The sequence below is a fragment of the Aedes aegypti genome, chromosome 3, assembly GCF_002204515.2.
Source record: "Aedes aegypti strain LVP_AGWG chromosome 3, AaegL5.0 Primary Assembly, whole genome shotgun sequence".
NCBI classification, from domain to species: domain Eukaryota; kingdom Metazoa; phylum Arthropoda; class Insecta; order Diptera; family Culicidae; genus Aedes; species Aedes aegypti.
In genome coordinates this window covers 44,404,989-44,415,467 of record NC_035109.1, presented here as the reverse complement: position 1 = coordinate 44,415,467, position 10,479 = coordinate 44,404,989, and the positions used below count along the sequence as shown (strand labels likewise).

The 10,479-nt window shown below is 36.0% G+C and overlaps 6 non-coding genes across 6 annotated transcripts; all 6 read right to left on the bottom strand.

Annotated features, from left to right (window-relative positions):
* Positions 1–362: 362 nt before the first annotated feature.
* Trnae-uuc lies at positions 363–434 on the bottom strand. Its single transcript has one exon. It is a non-coding gene; the product is annotated as a tRNA-Glu (tRNA).
* Positions 435–1,095: 661 nt separating this feature from the next.
* On the bottom strand, positions 1,096–1,167 carry Trnae-uuc. Its single transcript has one exon. It is a non-coding gene; the product is annotated as a tRNA-Glu (tRNA).
* Positions 1,168–4,505: 3,338 nt separating this feature from the next.
* Positions 4,506–4,577, bottom strand: Trnae-uuc. The gene has a single exon. It is a non-coding gene; the product is annotated as a tRNA-Glu (tRNA).
* Positions 4,578–7,154: 2,577 nt separating this feature from the next.
* On the bottom strand, positions 7,155–7,226 carry Trnae-uuc. Its single transcript has one exon. It is a non-coding gene; the product is annotated as a tRNA-Glu (tRNA).
* Positions 7,227–7,844: 618 nt separating this feature from the next.
* Positions 7,845–7,917, bottom strand: Trnaf-gaa. Its single transcript has one exon. It is a non-coding gene; the product is annotated as a tRNA-Phe (tRNA).
* Positions 7,918–9,476: 1,559 nt separating this feature from the next.
* Trnae-uuc lies at positions 9,477–9,548 on the bottom strand. The gene has a single exon. It is a non-coding gene; the product is annotated as a tRNA-Glu (tRNA).
* Between the last annotated feature and the right edge of the window lie 931 nt (positions 9,549–10,479).

The following is a 10,479-nucleotide window of genomic DNA, read 5'->3' as shown; positions in this document are numbered from 1 at the left end:
TTTTGAATACACTAATGCATTTTGGACCCCCGGCATTTATATTCGATTTACAACAAAGTCCAGATACTGGTTGTATAATATGCTTGTCCATACTTAGTCTAATCAATCAATTGACAATGGAAAACCGAATACATTCCACGCTTTGAGTCCATAAATTTAAAAACCAGTTTTGTTAATAGTTCAAAATTTTCTGACATCTTCAATTTATGTGTGTAATAGTTGCATGTATTAACCGATTAAATTGGATTAATTTCTATTGATGTAAACTGGGAAATTTGTAGGAAAATGGTCCAAGGGGTCCAAAATATATTGGTTACTCTACTCCAATACATATATCCGTATGACAATAGAAAAAAAAACTTTTCCCATACCGGGAATCGAACCCGGGCCTTCTGGGTGAAAGCCAGATATCCTAGCCACTAGACCATATGGGACATCGATAATGAAGTTTGCAGGTATTCGGCGTTGCTGGTTGTTAACAAAAGTCTAAACGACTAAAAACTTTGAATTTAAAAAGAGCATAAACATAATTGGAACCCGATAAACGATATTTTGGCTGATACAACGATATTTTGGCCGATACAAATTTAATTTTGAACTTTATTGTTAACTATCCCTCATCCATTCAAACCATTTGTATCGGCCTTACTCATAATAACAAACATTATTGACAATTGATTGATTGTTTATATCAATGTAAAATATAGTGTATATGGACCCATTCACAAATTTTATAACGAAAAAGGGGGTGGGTGCGTGTTCTGATGGTGTTACAGCTCATACAAAATTAGTAAAACATTCTAACAAAAAGCGTTGCGAGGAGATGAGTGGGTGTTCAAAATGGCTAATTTTGGCGTTATGTAATTTGTGAATGAACTCTATTATATTTATTATAGTTTTTAAACAACTTTTTACCAACTCCAAAAGTTACAAAGTTTTTGTCAAAATCTAGTTTCCACAAATAGATAATAATAATAATGATGACAGCAATAGAAACGGATCAATTGCTTCAATTTGTTTATGTAATTTAAATATTTCATTCGTAGGACAATCTCCAAGCTAATTTTAGCTGAAATGAACTGTCAATTAAAATATTTCCCATACCGGGAATCGAACCCGGGCCTTCTGGGTGAAAGCCAGATATCCTAGCCACTAGACCATATGGGATATTGATAATGAAGTTGGCAGGTATTCAGCTTCGCTTGTTATTAATAAATGTTTTAGAGACTAAAAACTTTGAATTTAAAAAGAGTTTAAACATAATTGGACTGCGATAATCCAAATTTTGGATAATTAGGTCGATACAAAATTTATTTTTACTTAATTTTAAATATCCTCTTTCCACAACCATCCGAATGCCGGGGGGCGTCAAAAAGTTTGAAAAACAATTGTATCGGTCTTACTCATAATAACAAACATTATTGCTAATTAATGGACCAATGCACGAGTTCACTATTTGACGTTTGAGCGGTGCCGTGTTATTTATGTGGTCATGGTAACGAGTGAATTCGGCACCGCTTAAACGTCAAATTAGTGAACTCGTGCATCGGTCCATTGTTTGTTTGTATGAATGCGAAATGTAATGTTATAAAGATTATGGTTTTTAACAACTGCAAAAGTTAACAAACTGCCAAAATTTATTGACGATCAAATGTGAAAATATGTTGCGAAAATTTTGCGAATTCAAATGAATATTTACTATTCTTTGTGCTTTGAATTTCCAAAATCTTATCAGTAAAATTATTGTGGTAATTTTTCCACAAAATTTATCAGTAGTAACTTCAGCTAGGATGAACTAATCACCATTCAAGAAGAGCATCACCTTCGCATTGATGACACATAGGAAATATTCTTTTCCACAAATAGATAATAATAATAGTAGAAACGGTTGAATTTCTTCAATTTGTTTTATGCATGTTAAATATTCAATTTATCTCTTTTATTTCATCAAGGCACAATGGTCGGGCTCTATATAAAGGGGCGGCCAAAACTATCAAAAACTTTTTTGAGATTTTTATGGTTTTTATCATTTCAAAATATACCTTATGTGTTATATTTTTATGATCCCTAATTGAAATTGAACTAAAATTTAAATTTCTGTGACTTTTATGCCAGCAAATCGGCTGTGTGTGTGTGTGTGTGTGTGATACAATCCACCTCCCACTGGCCGGCAGTGCTTTTATGGAAGAAAATTGTATGCATGTATTTAATGATACCCTTCGATATCTTTATATCTGCAGACAATTTTAGCCCAGGAGATGAAAGGTGATAGCTCTACTGAAATTCCAACGACCCATTTCAAGAATGGCAGTAAATACACACACATTCTGAGGTCATTTTCATTTACAGTAAGCCCCGCATAAAAACATCCAGATATCAAATGGATATATGCAATGCTTTTACACTTCCCGAATCGAAAATTATATTTTCGACCCTGGCACGTATTTGGTTTGAATTGGTAATAAGTGAGTAAAGTAAACAATAATAAAGAACGATTTTACCAGGATGTGAAGCAGTTTTTCTCCGTCGCCGCACTGGGGTTTCCGTAATACTATACACTTTTTCACTGCACTTCGCGCGTAACACGTTCGATCCTGACCGCATCACCCGCCCCCGTAGGAGCAAGCGTCGCAGTCAAAGGATCACACATTACTGAACCGATTCGCGAGTCACGCCACTTTTTTTTCCCTGCACTTCGCGCGTAACACGTTCGATCCTGACCCCAAATCCGGGCCTGTAGCCGATAGTTAAAAGAAGGACAAATCTCTTGTTAGAAATTGTAATACCTACAAGATGTAATACAGACAAGTAATCCATACTGATAATTGTCTTCGCATAAGATAGCCTAGGACCACACTCAAACGGGAGACTTGAAGCTTAGTAAACCCAATTGCTACAAGGTAATGGGTATCGATTCGTTATGGCAAAAATCAAAGGCCCTTCGACGCCAGCTGAGATGTTCACAGATAAGCTAAAGGTGATCGTGGAAGGTCTCTTCCCGAAGCACGACCCAACGTCCTGGCCACCAACGCCGTACGATAAAGAAGCAGATGCAATCGTCGAGGACTGGCAAGTGTCTAACAACGAGCTTGTAGAGGATGTTGCCGAAGAAATATCATGTTGTTGCAACAAACTTTGACATTCGGTCAAACAGTTGCATCGACATAAATTGGCTTGACTAACTTGGGGCGGAGTCAATGTTGGTCAAACCGTCTGTGGCCTGCATAATGATTGACGATCAGCTGAATTTCAACAGCCAAGTTGATTACGTATGCGAAAATTCGAGAAGCCATTGAATGCAATAGTGAGAATCATGCCAAACTTAGGCAGCCCAAGACGAGCCGTCTGCTAGCTAATATCTCGTCATCGATACTGAGGTATGGAGTTCCTGCTTTGCTTAGGACATGGCACTGGAAACAAAGAGGAGCCGCAGCGGCGTCGGTGGTGTAGTGGTAAGCGTGATTGCCTCTCACCCCAGTCGGTCGGGTATCAGTATGGTATCGTCGATGCCGTCGGGAATTTCTGAGGCATAAATTCTCTGATCACGTCTTCCTTCCTTCCTGTTGGTCCCGGCCCATGTGTTGATCGGTTCGATATGTAGGGTCTCAGGTGTGTGTGGAGGCCTCCCTGAGCCTCCCTCTTCAGATGCTGTATGCGTTATAGTCGGTATTATCCCCATTTGCATCACTTGGGCGGAGGATATCGAGTGCTACCAACGAAGAAACATCAGAAACATACGAGAGATTGTCAGAGAAAGGAAGATTGACCAACCTTCTCATCCCAAACCTGTCGGTGTAGATGAATATTATGCCAGCAAATCGGCTGAGGTCAAAAAATTGAAAAATGTAACAATAAAATAAAGTACAAAATTTATAATTAAGGAATGTAATATTTCCCCAAAGTTATGCACTGTCTGAAAGCTTATGGTTCAACTCTTTTATCGAGCATGAGGATGGAAAAAAATATTTGGTTGAAGTTTTAATACTATTGAATATTACACTTTAGTAATTTTGATGATATTGAACATGAAAAACAACTCTTGTCGCGTCATGTCGCCGCCATTTTGAATATTGCACATCAAAAAGCATCTTTAGATCTTACAAAAAACCTTTAAATTTTTTACAGTCATTTGCTGATTTGCAAGTTAGAGCTATTTAAATAATTCAATATTTTACATATATTTTGACGATATTTTTCATACAAAGTTTATTTAAAATATATTTAACCACTATTTATACATATTTTGATCAAACTTGATCAAATACAAACAAAATTTGTGCTTTTAGCCCAGTTTGATAACAATTTTAATTAAAAAAAAACTTTTTTTGTAATATGTGAATACCCTTCTGAAACAATAAAAACGCCAAATAACATATTCAGATTACATATTTCATCGATTAAGGCTATGAAAATAGTTTTGGCCAAACTTCAATTTTTTCCGACCATTGTGCAAGGAGAATATTTAAGAGATAATTTTGGCTGAAAAGAACTGCCAATTAAAATATTTCCCATACCGGGAATCGAACCCGGGCCTTCTGGGTGAAAGCCAGATATCCTAGCCACTAGACCATATGGGATGTCGGTAATGAGAGGTTCTATTTTTTTTTAGTGTTCACTTGATAACGTTAATTGATACTCAAAAGAACACTGAAAAAATCATGTTTTGTGGTGAAACAATAATGACAATTTTTTTTTATTAAAAGATTTAAGAGAGGAAATCTGGGATTTATTGCGCGCCTTTCAAATTATTATTAATTTTCATACCATGGGGAGGAGTGTTGAGTAACCTCAAAAATTGTATTATGTAATTGATGGACAGACCGTTTTGTAGAAGCACTTGTCATGTTGTCGTTAGATTCATGTTTCTATGATTTTATTTATTGCTGTGTGAGTTTCAAATGCAAATATCAAATGCGGGAAGATTTTTCACATGAAATGCGGTGTCAAAGATATTTTTTTCTTTCTAGGGCGGCGGTGTTTTATATATTCGTTGCTAGGTGTCCTTTGTTATCTGTAGCCGCATTGGGAGGACGTATAGTCAAGATTTGCATCTCAAATGCAATCAGCAATACATGAAAATCATCGTTGTAAGTTAGATCGTACTAGGGTAGGTGTACCAGTTATGGACATAGTGATTCCATATTTTGCCATATGTGATTACGTGATTACGTTTTGTGTATTGTAAAAGCAAGCTTTAAGATAAATCTTGATGTTAAAACATTCAAAAAGATTTAATTTTTGAAACTTAGAGAAATTTAAAATACGGTCAAATAGGGAATCACTATGGCCATAACTGGTAAACTTTTCCCTATATGTCTATTTCTCACTGTTAGATTTCAGTTATTAAAGTTTTGTCAAGTAAAAACATGCTTGGTTTAAAAAGAAAATTTGAAATGATCGGTTATCGACACATTTTGTTATATTGAAATGAACAAATGCAGTACACAATAACAATATTTGCTGGATGACAGCTCTGCCCATAACCGCATGTTTGTCACATTCGACATTTTTGACGTTTTTAAGTTAATACCGGGGAACGTCATCAAATCATCTATACCTCCGTCTGACTTGATAAAATCTGTGAGATTGTTCTAGAAAGTACGGAAAAAATACCAAGTTGTTTTGTCACATTGTTAAATATAATCGCATAACAGACACATTGAGATTATACATGGGCCTCGTAATATTGTGGCAAAGAAATTTCTATCAAAATTTTTTTCTGACTATTCACCCAATATGCGAGATGAGCTGTACAAAATTTCGGCTTGATATTAGCATCGTTGAGTTTTCGGGATTTTTTTTGAAATTATTTGGCCTTCCCATACTAACGAAAAACTCACAGTTGGTACTCCATTTACTCAGTGCCTACTATTGTCGAATGTTACAAATATGCAGTTATGGGCAGAGCTGTTATAAATGCCAAAGCTCTGGTTTCTACCAAGGTTTCTTGAAGGGAGGTTCATCAATCTAAGCAGTCAGTTGGGGCGAGGTAAGGTCAGCTGCGGGAGAGATGGAGGTGACAGCTGACGAGCTGGCAAGTATGTTTGTATGTATAATTTCTATGGGATTTCAGGGATTGCATATAACAGAAAACAAATCCTACCGTTGAAGTGAAAATTTTCTTACACACTTCTGAGTTAAATTTGTCTTCTTCTTGTGTTTGAAATGATATGAAAAGTAAATGATTCAATGCTTAAAATGCGAAGAAGCCTCTGAGACACTAAATTTCTCCCACGGTATGGATGATTGAATCAAGCGAACAAATCTGAATTGAGGGGAAAAATTTTTGAGAGTACCTCGTACGTGACTGGCGAAATAAGACTGTTGTGGTTTTTGTGAATCTTGAAATCGTGAATAAAAGCCTGTTTGAAGAACTTGATCCAATAATTAATGCTTAAAACCAATCAAAACATTCAGGCAAATTATTTAAATGTTTATGTCTAGCCTCTTCTAACCAAGACAAACTCGTCAGCTGTCACCTGGTTTCAACATGGCGTTGTTTGACATTGCAGTGTTTTGACAGATTGAACCACCTCCCTTCTAGATATCTTGGTTTCTACAATAATGCATTATACTATTGGTGTTTTAATTCCATGAAAGCTTGAGAGTCAAGTTATTTCGTAGATACAGGTCGGACTCGATTATCCGGAGTATCGATTTTTTTTTTCACTCCGGATAATCGAATCACTAAAAAATAAATTGAAATCTGCGATAAATGAACTGAAATATTGTCTTTCTTCGTTGTTTTATTTATATGATGCAGTGGCGTAGCCAGAAACTATTTCTTCGAACATTCTTGTCGATCATTGGTCTTGAGAAGAAAAATAAATTTTTGACCTGCATAGGCAGCTTCCATTTATAACGTAACGCAAAAATTGGAAATGTTTGCCCCTAGGGCGTTACGTAATTTTTGGATGCCTCCAGATACAAAAAAAACTCTTTTCAAACCTCCCCTACGTCCAAAACTGCTAAAACATTCATATTGTATATTGCAATACTAAATTATCTCGAAATTATGCTTAAAAACTGAAAAACAAGAATATCAAAAAATATATTCCGGATAATCGAGTCTGAAATTCCGGATAATCGAGTCACCGGATGGTGGTGATCGAGTCTCCAGATAATCGAGTACGACCTGTATAAATATAAAATATTTCCCATACCGGGAATCGAACCCGGGCCTTCTGGGTGAAAGCCAGATATCCTAGCCACTAGACCATATGGGACACCGATGGTCATGGAAAACAGACCAAATTTTCTAGGATTTTTTGTTTTGTTTTATTAAAATTTATTTGTGAAAATAGTAGAACTTACAGATATTTCGACAGTCTAGGGCGAACGCAGATTAATTTAAACGTTTAGGGTTTTTTTTACAACCATTAGATTGTATTACTTTTTGTTTGGTTTAGTCCAGTAGAGAACTACAATTAATTTAGTCGATTTTCAATAATTTCATTTGTAATTTGATAAATTTGATTTATAATAATTACTTTTAATTGCTGTATACCTGTTTTACAAGCTAATTGAAGGACATTGTTTTGACACTCGAGAAATTATACTAGTTTACAAACTATGCAACATAACAGGAGAAGCATATAGTACACTTTATTGAAAATTAACAAAAAAATAAAGTGTCAAACAAATGTTAGTCTTTTTCTCCTATTAGAATCAAATGTTTGATCTTGTGTATTACAGGCTACTTCAGACCTTAAACACTCTATGATTTTTTAGACGGATTTTGTTACATCAGTCCGTCGTTATTATCAATTATTAATTTATTTATTGTTACTTTTTTTGCTCGCTGTAGCTTACAACAGCGTTAATAATTTTAAAAAGATTTCCTTTGCCGAAACCCGGGATTGAACCGGGGACCTTTAGATCTTCAGTCTAACGCTCTCCCAACTGAGCTATTTCGGCAAGTTGAAATTCACGTCATTCAATTCGCATCGCCCTCCACTTCTTCTATACCAGTGAACCTCACCACACTAACGAGCACCACCGATTCACACAGGAACAGTGCTATAATCGAACAGCATTCTCTTGGCCAATCTCAGTTTCAGCTGTAACATTAGGAACGGCGCAGCTGTAATAACGCTGAGAGGGAGAGAATAGAGCGTCGCGCACAAAGCTGATCGTAAAGGAATGACGAACCAGAATCAAAAAAGTCTATATGGTTGGCAATCTTTGCTCCCTATAGTAGAAAAGAAACATCACAAGTACAGTCGTGTTCAGAATAATAGTGACTAGTGAAAGACGATTTTCATTCTAAACTATTAATATTGACGTTCTGTTACTTTGTATTCAAATGGAAATCTGCATTAAGGTATGACAGAAAACTACCAATATGCTCGATTTCGTCATCAACAAATTTGAAATTTTTCGATATTCTTGTTCACAAGTTAAAACACCAGGTGAATTCACTCGAAATAATATTAACTCTTTATTAAGTATATACATAGACTTTAAATCTTGATGTAGCAAAAATGCAATTAATAAAACTATTATTATTTTGAGCGATTCCTCCTGGTGCTTTCTAATAGAAGCTTCGAAAATGTGAAAATGTTGATAATGAAATTGAGCATATTTGTTGGTCCCTGTCAAAAATTTGACGCCAATTTTTCATAAGAAATTAAGGTTACAGCATGTCAAAGATAAACATTTTGTATGAAAATCATCTATCACCACTATTATTTTGAACACTACTGTACGTGCCTTCTACAGACATGCTTATTGCTACAACAGATAACGCACCATTGAGTGGCGTTTCTCGCTGGCGTTTCACTTGTGTGTGGTACAGCGCAGAATGTGTATAACCAAGCGAAAGGAATATCAAACGTATCAGCTGGTTGGTTTTGGTAGGGCTAGCGATTAAAACAGAATTTGAAAACACGCGGTTCGCTATGAGAGGTGTGTTTCGTGTTGATGTTTCGTTCTGATTCGTAAGGTCATTCACGGTTGACAATCTATGGTAAAGTACAAACGAAGGATGGTTGAAATTCTATTTATTGCATCATGCAAATCCATAATTAGAACACTCATTGAAAACGCGATAACATTTAAACCAATGTCTGCAAAAGTCAATCGTGATTATCTCTTAGGTAATCTGATGCACTTATCAGAAGATTTTTAATTATTATTTATAATAAGGTCTGACTTTGACATTTTTTCTGAACACAATTTTCTTGTTTTAAAACTATTATTACATATTTCCTACTATCATAAATTTGAGGTTTTTGAAATCCTACTTCAAGGTTTTCAAAGCCCTATTTCATGATTTTTTAGGGCCTACTTTAAGGATTTGTAAGTCCTGCTTCAAGGTTTTCGAAGCCCTACTTCAAAATTTTCGAAGTCCTACTACAAAGTTCTAAATGAAGTCCTAATGCAGAAATGGTCAAAAGTCACAGTCCAGTCTCGTCTGTCAATCATCAATTCAGATCATCTTCTCATTGTAGAAAAGCCTATTCATAAAAAACTTCTTCCCATACCGGGAATCGAACCCGGGCCTTCTGGGTGAAAGCCAGATATCCTAGCCACTAGACCATATGGGATGGTCAAATTAACTACAATTTTACCTGATCCTGTAATCGATCGCCATCGATCGAACAACTGCCGCAACTTGCTATCTACAATACATCGTCAAACCTCCGCACGGCGATTGTACATCGATCATTCCACTCAATACATCATGATTCAATTAACGATAATCGTGTTCCTAGAAGTTTGTTGCCAGCCTCCCTTTTTTCATTCTGTTGATACCTACATACTTCTCTCGGTACACTGCACTGGTACGCTCGGGATAGAGTAAGTAATTTATCGCTCGTTTCGCCCGGCTAAGCCAATAGGGAAAGTATACCAATAGTTGAGCAGCTAAGGAAAAACAGTTATAATATGCCGATAGACTAACAGAATACGTAATTTTAGCGAATCAGTCTATAGATCTAAACTCTTTTTATCATTGAAGTGTAAGAAAATAACACTTTTTGTATAATTTCTATGAAAATACAAATCCTTGCACCAATATTAGGAACACTGATCTTATAGCGCAGGTATATTTTAGCATTGTTCTTTCGCTAGCGCAACCCGTTGAACTTTTATTGGACCACTATGGGTACTATAGCCAACACTCCGTTACTCGATATTTCGTATCTCGATATCAAGTAAGAAAACCATAGTAAAGTTGGTTTTCATGATTACCTCGATGGTCTCTTGGATCCCATTTGCACTGATTTTGTGTTCTAAAACTCGATACCTCCCTAACTCGATGGTCCCTTAAACATCGAGTTATGGTGAGTTGACTGCAATTAATTAGTGAAACCAGTCCAAACACAAAACCTCGACTATTGATGCTACTTCCACTAAAAGAGGGTTTACCCTATGTAGGTAGACTCGCATTGAATTGATTATTTTTTCAAAACTTTTTCTGCTGCCTCTACTCGCTACATGGAATCGTTTCGTTGGACCCAAAGGAGCAACCCTTTA